Below are 8135 nucleotides of genomic sequence, written 5' to 3'. Positions count from 1 at the left end.
AGGGGGCGCTCCACGAACACCACATGAAAGTGCGCGGGGCGCTTGGGATGATGTTTGCAGGGGAACTGAGCCAGGCTGTGGTCCTCTGTGCCATCTCCTGCCGGTGGGCAGCACTCCTGTTGTGCACAGGGACCCCTGTTTCCTAGGTCCACAAACTGGTCGAGAAACACGAGTTGACCCTGCCGCCCCAATCTGCTTTCTAACATGACGTTCTGTCCAAGTTCCCCGCTCGACTTTCAATATGTCACTCAGCGCTTAAGCCACGCCCCTTATCCTTGATGTCCAATCAGGAGCGAGGGCTAAGATTCTTTTTTTAACCTAAAAATTTAAATTTAGATAAAAATGGGAGATTCTTCATGGAAGTTTTTTTTGTTTTGGTTTGTTTTTTTTTGTTTGTTTGTTTGTTTTGAGAAGGAGTCTCACTTTGTCTCCCAGGCTGGAGTGCGGTGGCGCGATCTCGGCTCACTGCAAGCTCCGCCTCCCGGGTTCTCGCCATTCTCCTGCCTCAGCCTCCCAACTAGCTGGGACTACAGGCGCCCGCTACCACGCCCGGCTAATTTTTTGTATTTTTAGTAGAGACGGGGTTTCACCGTGTTAGCCAAGGTGGTCTCGATCTCCTGACCTCGTGATCCGCCCGCCTCTGCCTCCCAAAGTGCTGGGATTACAGGCGTGAGCCACCGCGCCCGGCCATGGAAGTTTTAATGACAATAATTAGTCTACGAAAAAATAGGAAGTCTGAACGGACCAATAACCAAAGAAGAACTTACAAAGGAAGTATCTAAGAAAGTCCTAGAAGGTTTATGGGCAAATTCTGCTATACATTCCGACAAATCGTAATTGTACTGTCACCTTAATTTTTCTGTAAATATAAAACTATTCTAAAATAAAAAATTTATTTTAAAAATGTATCCAATCCCCCTCCTCCAAACCTTAGAAATGCTAAAGCTTTCTTTAAAAACCCTCAATATCTCTGATTATTTTGTAAAGGTTTTTGTTTGTTTTTAAGACTATCTTTTGAAGGCAGGGTGCAGTGGCTCACGCCTGTAATCCCAGCACTTTGGGAAGCCAAGGCAGGCGGATCACCTGAGGTCAGGAGTTCGACACCGGTCTGGCCAACATGGTGAAACCCCGTCTCTACCAAAAATACAAAAATTAGCCAGGCATGGTGGCCGTTGCCTGTAATACCAGCTACTCGGGAGGCTGAGGTGGGAGAATCGCTTTAACATGGGAGGCAGAGGTTGCAGTGAACGGAGATCACACCACTGCACTCCAGCTTAGGAGACAAAGAGAGACTCTGTCTCAAAAAAAAAAAAGAGAAAGAGAGAGAGAGAGCACCTATTGAAGAGTGAATTTTCTTACAATGTCCAAAGCAACTGTCTCCTTCTTTCCCTGGCCCTCTTCATGTCCGTATTCACAGAGTCTACATAATGGGCAAATTGTGATTAACAACTTTGTCTCCTGCCTTTAAAAAACCTTAAAATCCTATCATACTCCAGGCCGTCTCCATGTCTGCTTAATGAACTGTCTTCATATATATATATATATTTTTTTTAGACGGAATCTCGCTCTGTTGCCAGGGTGGAGTGCAGTGGCGCAATCTTGGCTCACTGCAACCTGCACCTCCCGGGTTCAAGCTATTCTCCCACCTCAGCCTCCCAAGTAGCTGGGATTACAGGCATGCACCGCCACGCCCAGCTAATTTTTGTATTTTTGGTAGAAACGGGGTTTCGCCATGTTGGCAGGATGATCTTAATCACCTGACCTCGTGATCCACCCGTCTCTGCCTCCCAAAGTGCTGGGATTAACGCACATGAGTCACCGCGCCCGGCCAAACTGTCTTAATTTTTAAGAGTAGGTTTATTACACTGCTTGTGTAATAAACAAAGACAAAAAAATTGGGCACTCTTCTAAAGCTCGGGGCAAAGGATGCCACAAGAGGAGTCCCAGGGAAGAGATGTTTGGAGAACATTATACCACCCAACCTGCTGTCTTTTTTTTTTTTTCAGGGGATGAGGGTCTCATTATGTTACTCAGGCTGGCCTCGAACTCCTGGCTGCAAACCATCCTCCCTCCTCAGCCTCCTGAGTAGCTGGGATTCCAGGTGTGAGCCACCACGCCTGGCTTGACTTTTATAACGCGTTCTCCTTTGACAGTTTGCAGTCTCCTGGTTAAAGGGAAGGGGGACCTGAAGGGGGACTTCAGTGGGAAGTGGGAAGAGTGACTGGGAACTGGTCCTTTCTGCTTCAGGTCTCAGTGGAAGTGTCAAGAGGTGCTGGGGTAACATTAGCCACTTCCCCTCTGCAACCAGCCCCCAGGCGCTTCACTTCTCTCTTTCCTCCTCCTGAGATGACACAGTTGTGGTTAAGGGCCTGGACCATGGGGTTAGCCTAGATGAGAGTCCCATCTCTGCAACTTCTATCTGGATGAACTTAAGCAAGTGATTCACCTCTCTGAGCTTCAGTTTCCTCATCTGGGAAACTGAGATAATAACAGTTAATGTCTACATCATAAAGTTGTCATGATAACTAAATAAAAACGTCATGATAATTAAACGTATGCAGCTCTTAGAATGGTGCCTGACACACATAGAGCACCGTATATTTATTTTATTTTCCTTTTTTTTTTTTTTTTTTTTTTTGAGACAGTTTCACTCTGTCACCTAGGCTGAAGTGCAGTAGAGAAATAATCTCAGCTCACTGCAACCTCTGCCTCCCGGGTTCAAGTGATTCTCCTGCCTCAGCCTCCCAAGTAGCTGGGATTACAGGCACCCACAACCATGGCTGGCTATGTTTATATTATTTTTCAATATACATGATGTTCTGTGCATTAATTTTTTTTCCCAATGAGACTTTAAAAAAAAAAGTGGGGGGAAAGTTTTGCTTTTTGTTTTATATTCTTTAGTACTTAAAAACCTTGTCATTTTCAGGCCAGGCATGGTGGTTCACGCCTGTAATCCCAACACTTTGGGAGGCCGAGACAGGCAGATCACCTGAGGTCAGGAGTTCGAGAGCAGCCTGGTGAACATGGTGAAAACCTATCTCTACTAAAAGTACAAAATTAGCCGGGCGTGGTGGCGCACACCTGTAATCCCAGTTACTTGGGAGGCCGAGACAGGAGAATTGCTTGAACCTGGGAGACGGAGATTGCAGCAAGCCAAGATCGCATCACTGCACTCCAGCCTGGGCAACAAAGTGAGGCTCCGTCTCAAAAAAAAAAAGAAAAAAACAAAAACCTTGTCACTTTAATGTTTTACTTTATTGGAAAGAGATTATTAAGGATTCCAGCTAGTTGTTTCTGGATAGTGGAAATAACTAGCCTTCTTCAAACAGATCTTCTATCTTCTGAAAAAGTCACTAGAATAACTCTTTAATCACACACATGTAAAGCAAGTGTTTACCCTGATTGCTAAGGAACCAGGAAGGGAAAATCTTCTTAAGGGTTGGGGGTATTCTGGGAGGTAATAGATTGACAGCCACACTCCTTCGCTTTGAGATATAAAAGTTCTGAAACATTTCTGTTAAACCAGAGTGGTCAGCGGTCATGAGAGGACCGAGGAATTGCTATAGGAAAACTCACCCTAATGGGTAGGGGTGTGTGCATTAGTAGCTCAGACACAGGTAGCTTAGAGAGCTGGTATCAGCGAGGAAGTACCACTGATGTGCTGAATTTGTATTCCCTGTGGTAAGAGCCATAACAAGCTGATTTCTAACTAAGGGTAGAAAGTGATTGTGTTAACTTGAGGCTGCTGCAATTACAGGACCACAAGCTGGGTGGTTTAAACAACAGAAATGTATTGTCTTGCAAATCTGGAGGGGAGGGTAGAAGTCAGGAATCAAGGGGTTGGCAGGGCTTCACCCCCTCTAAAGGCTCTAGGAGAGGATCCTTCCTTGCCTCTTCCAGTTTCTGGAGGCTCCATGTGTTCCTTGGCTTGTGACAGCAGGTCTCCGATCCCTATAGAGAGAAAGTGGATGGTGGCTTAGGGATGGGGAGGATGGAGTGATAGGGGCTGAGAGCTGAAGATATAAGGTTTCTTTTGGAAGGGAAGAAAATCTAAAATTGATCGTGATGATTGTTGTCCATATCTGTGAATATACGAAAAACTATTGAATTGTACACTAAATGGGTAAATTTTATGTTTTGTGAATTATATCTCAATGAAGTTGTTTAAAAATTTTTTTAAATGACACAAACTTGAGATAAGAGCCCAACTTTAGTCTTTTGTATGTGGCCATCCACTTGTCCCAGAACCGTTTGTTAACAGGACTCTTGCTTTCCCATTGAGTCATCTTGGCAACCTAGTGGAAAATCAGTTGCCCGCAGACACGTGGTTTTATTTCTAGATTCTGCTTCTATTCTTTTGATCTGTATGTCTGTCTTCATGTGTGTACCACACTGTCTTGATTACTCTGGCCTGAGGTTGGTACAAATGTAATTTCGGTAAATTTTGAAGTTGGGAAGTGCCAGTCCTACTTTGTTTTTCTTTTTCAAGATTATTTGGATTATTCTGGGTCCCTTGCAATTCCATATGAATTGTACATTCAGCTTGCCAATTTCTACAAAGTCAGCTGAGATTCTGACAGGGATTCCACTGAACCTGTAGATCAATTTAGGGAGTATTGCCATTTTAACAATACAAGGCTTCTGATCCATATACAAGAGAGAATTTTTCCATTTATTTAGATCTTTCATTTCTTTCAACAAAATTTTACAATTTTTAGAGTATAAGTTTTGCATTTCTTTTGTTAAATTTATTCCAAAATTTTTTTATTGGTTTTGATGCTTTTGTAAATGGAATTGTTTTCTTGATTTCATTTTCAGATCATTCATTGCAAGCACAGGGAAATACAATTGATTTTTATATATTGACCTGGTATCCTGCAACCTTGCTGAACTTGTTCAATAGTTGTAATAGTTATTTGCTGGACTTCTTAGGATTTTTTCTATATACAAGATCATGTCATCTGCAAAGAGTTTACTTCTTCCTTTCAATCTGGATGGATGCTTTTTTTTTTTCTTGCCTATCCTGACTAGAACCTCCAGTACAATGATGAAGTGGTGGAAACAGGCACCCTTGCCCTGTTCCTGATCTTAGGGGGAAAGCATCCAGTCTTTTTACACTAAGTATGATGTTAGATATGCTTTGCAGAGGCCCCAATGTCAGGTTGGGGAAGTTCCCTTCTATTGTTAACTTTCTGAGAGTTTTAGCATGAATGGGATTTTGCTAAATGCTTGCTTTGTATCTATGGAGATGATCACGAGGTTTTTGTTTTGTATTCTATTGATATACTCTATTAATTGATTTGGGGGTGTAAAACCAATCTTGCATTTATCCTGTGATAAATCTCATTTTTCATGGTACGTACTTCTTTTTATATATTGCTGGATCCCATTTGCTAGTATTGATTTGCGGGTTTTTGCATCTGTATTGGTAAAAAGATACTGGGCTGTAGTTTTCTTGTGATGTCTTTGCCTAGTTTGGGTATCAGGGTAATACTAGCCTTATGGAATGAGTTGGGCAGTGTTCCCTCTTCTATTTTTTGGAAACCTTTGTGAAGAATTGATATTAATTCTTCTTCAAATGTTTGGTAGAATCAGTGGTGAAGGGCCTAGGGTTTTCTTTGTGGGTAGTTTTTAGTTTATTAATTCAATCTCTTTGCTTCCTATAGATTTATGTAGAAGTCCTATTTCTCTTAGACTCAGTTTCAGTAGTTTTGCGTCTGTCTAGAAACTTGTCTTTCATCTCAAGTATCTAGTTTATTAGCAAATAGTTGTTCATAGCATTTATTTCTATAAGGTTGGTAGTAATGTCTCCTCTTTCATTTCTTTTTTTAAAAATTTAAATTTTATTTTAATTGAAAAAGTAATAATTGTATATATTTATAGGGTACAATGTGATGTTTTGTTATGTTTATATTGTTAAATGATTAAATAAAACTAATTAATAAATCTGTCACCTCACATACTTATCATTTTTTGTGATGACATTTATGATAAGTTAAATAAGCCAGGCACAGAAAGACAAATAGACTCCATATATATGTGAGATACATGGAATCTAAAAAAGTCAAACTCACAGAAATAGTAGAATGGTGATTACCAGAGGATGGGGAGGAAGATGGATGGGGAAAGGGAAACTGTTGATCGAAAGGTACACTTTCAGTTAGACAGGAAGAGTAAACTTTAGTAATCTATTGCACAAAATGGTAATTATAATAAATAATAATTTATTGTGTATTTCAAAATCCTTTTTTCATTTTTGATTCTAGTAATCCAGTCTGCTACTTTTTCCTGGTATATCTAGCCAATATTTTGATTTGTAAAAGAGCCAGCTCTTGGTTTCGTTGATTTTCTCTATTGTTTTTCTATTCTCGATTTCACTTCTTTCTGCTCTAATCTCTATTATTTTCTTTTTCTACTTGCTTTATGTGTAGCTTGCTCTTCTTTTTCAGTGTCTTAAGGTGAAACTAGATTATTTTCAATCATGTCCTTAATATAGGCATATACATCTATCAAATTTCTTTTAAGCACTGTTTTTGCTGTATCCCATAAGTTATAAGGTATATTATGTCTTCATTTTCATTTATATCAAAGTATTTTCTAATGTCCCTTTTCATTTCTTTTTTGATCTATTGGTTATTTAAGAGTGCATTGTTTCTGAGAACACATGGACATAGGGAGGGGAACAACACACACAGGGGCCTGGGGGCAGGGGCGGGGGAAGAGAGAGCATCAGGATGAATAGCAAATGGAATGCATGCAGGGCTTAATACCTAGGTGATGGGTTAACAGGTGCAGCAAACCACCTTGGCACACGTTTATCTATGTAACAAAACTGCACATGCTGCACATGTATCCCAGAACTTAAAATCAAATTAAATTAAAATTTAAAACAGAGTGCATTGTTTAATTTCCACATACTTGTGAGTTCCCCAAATTTCTTCCTTTTATTAATATCTAATTTCATTCTGTTGTCATCAGAAAACATGCATTGCATTTTTACTCCTGTAAATTTACCAAGTTTTATGGCCTAGCATGTGGTTTATCCTGGAGAGTGTTCCATGTACACTTGGGAAGAATATAAATTCTCCTGTTCTACAGAAATCTGCTAGGTCTAGTTGGTTTATAGCATTGCTCAAGTCTTTTATTTCCTTATTGATTTTCTGCCCAATTATTCTCTTCGTTATTTTTTTCCTGACTCGAGGTATGATTGACAAATAAAAATTGTATGTATTTAAGATGTACAATATGATGTTTTGATATACATTGCAAAATGATTACTGCAACTAAGCTAATTAACATATTCATCATCTCGTATAGTTACAACTTTTTTTAAAAGTTGGATATCAAAATCTCCAAATATTATTGCTTATTGTGTATTTCTTCATTTCTGTCAGTATTTATTTAATATATGTTTGGGCTCGGTTGTTGGATGCCTATGTGTTTATAATTGTTACATCTTCCTGGTACAGTGACCTGTAGATCATGAAATGTTCCTCATGTCTGGTAACATTTTTTAAAGTCCATTTTGCATTATCAGTATAGCTGTTCCAGCTTCCTTGTGGTTGCTGTTTGCATGATACATCTTTTTTCTTTCGATTACTTTCAATCTTTTTGTATCCTTGAATCTAAAGTTTGTCTTCTGTAGACAGAATATCACTGGATATTGTTTTTTAATACAGTCTGAAAGTCTCTGCCTTTTGATTGAGTTATTCAATCCATTCACTTTTAATGTTACTAATGATATAGTTAGATTAACATCTGCCATTTCACTTTTTCTTTTCTACGTCTTATGTCTTTTTTGCTCTTCTATTCCTCCTTTACGTTTTCTTTTATATTAAGTGAATATTTTGTAATATAGCATTTTAATTTCTTTACTGATTTTTTTTCACTAATTTTTGAATTATTTCCTCAGTGGTTGCTCTAGGGCTTATCATATACATCTTATCAAAATGAGCTTCAGATTTATACTAACTTAATCCTAGTGAGGTATAGAAACATTGTTCCTATGAAGCTCTATTGCCTTTTCCCACTTTTTGTTAGATGTTATACATATTGCCTTAAACATTATAAACCCAGGAATGCACTGTTACAATTATTATTTTATACAATTTTTTTTTTTTTTTTTTTTTTTTTTT

The sequence above is a fragment of the Mandrillus leucophaeus genome, unplaced genomic scaffold (assembly GCF_000951045.1).
Source record: "Mandrillus leucophaeus isolate KB7577 unplaced genomic scaffold, Mleu.le_1.0 Scaffold106, whole genome shotgun sequence".
In the NCBI taxonomy this organism is placed as follows: Eukaryota; Metazoa; Chordata; class Mammalia; order Primates; family Cercopithecidae; genus Mandrillus; species Mandrillus leucophaeus.
Note: the sequence above shows the minus strand (reverse complement) of the source record.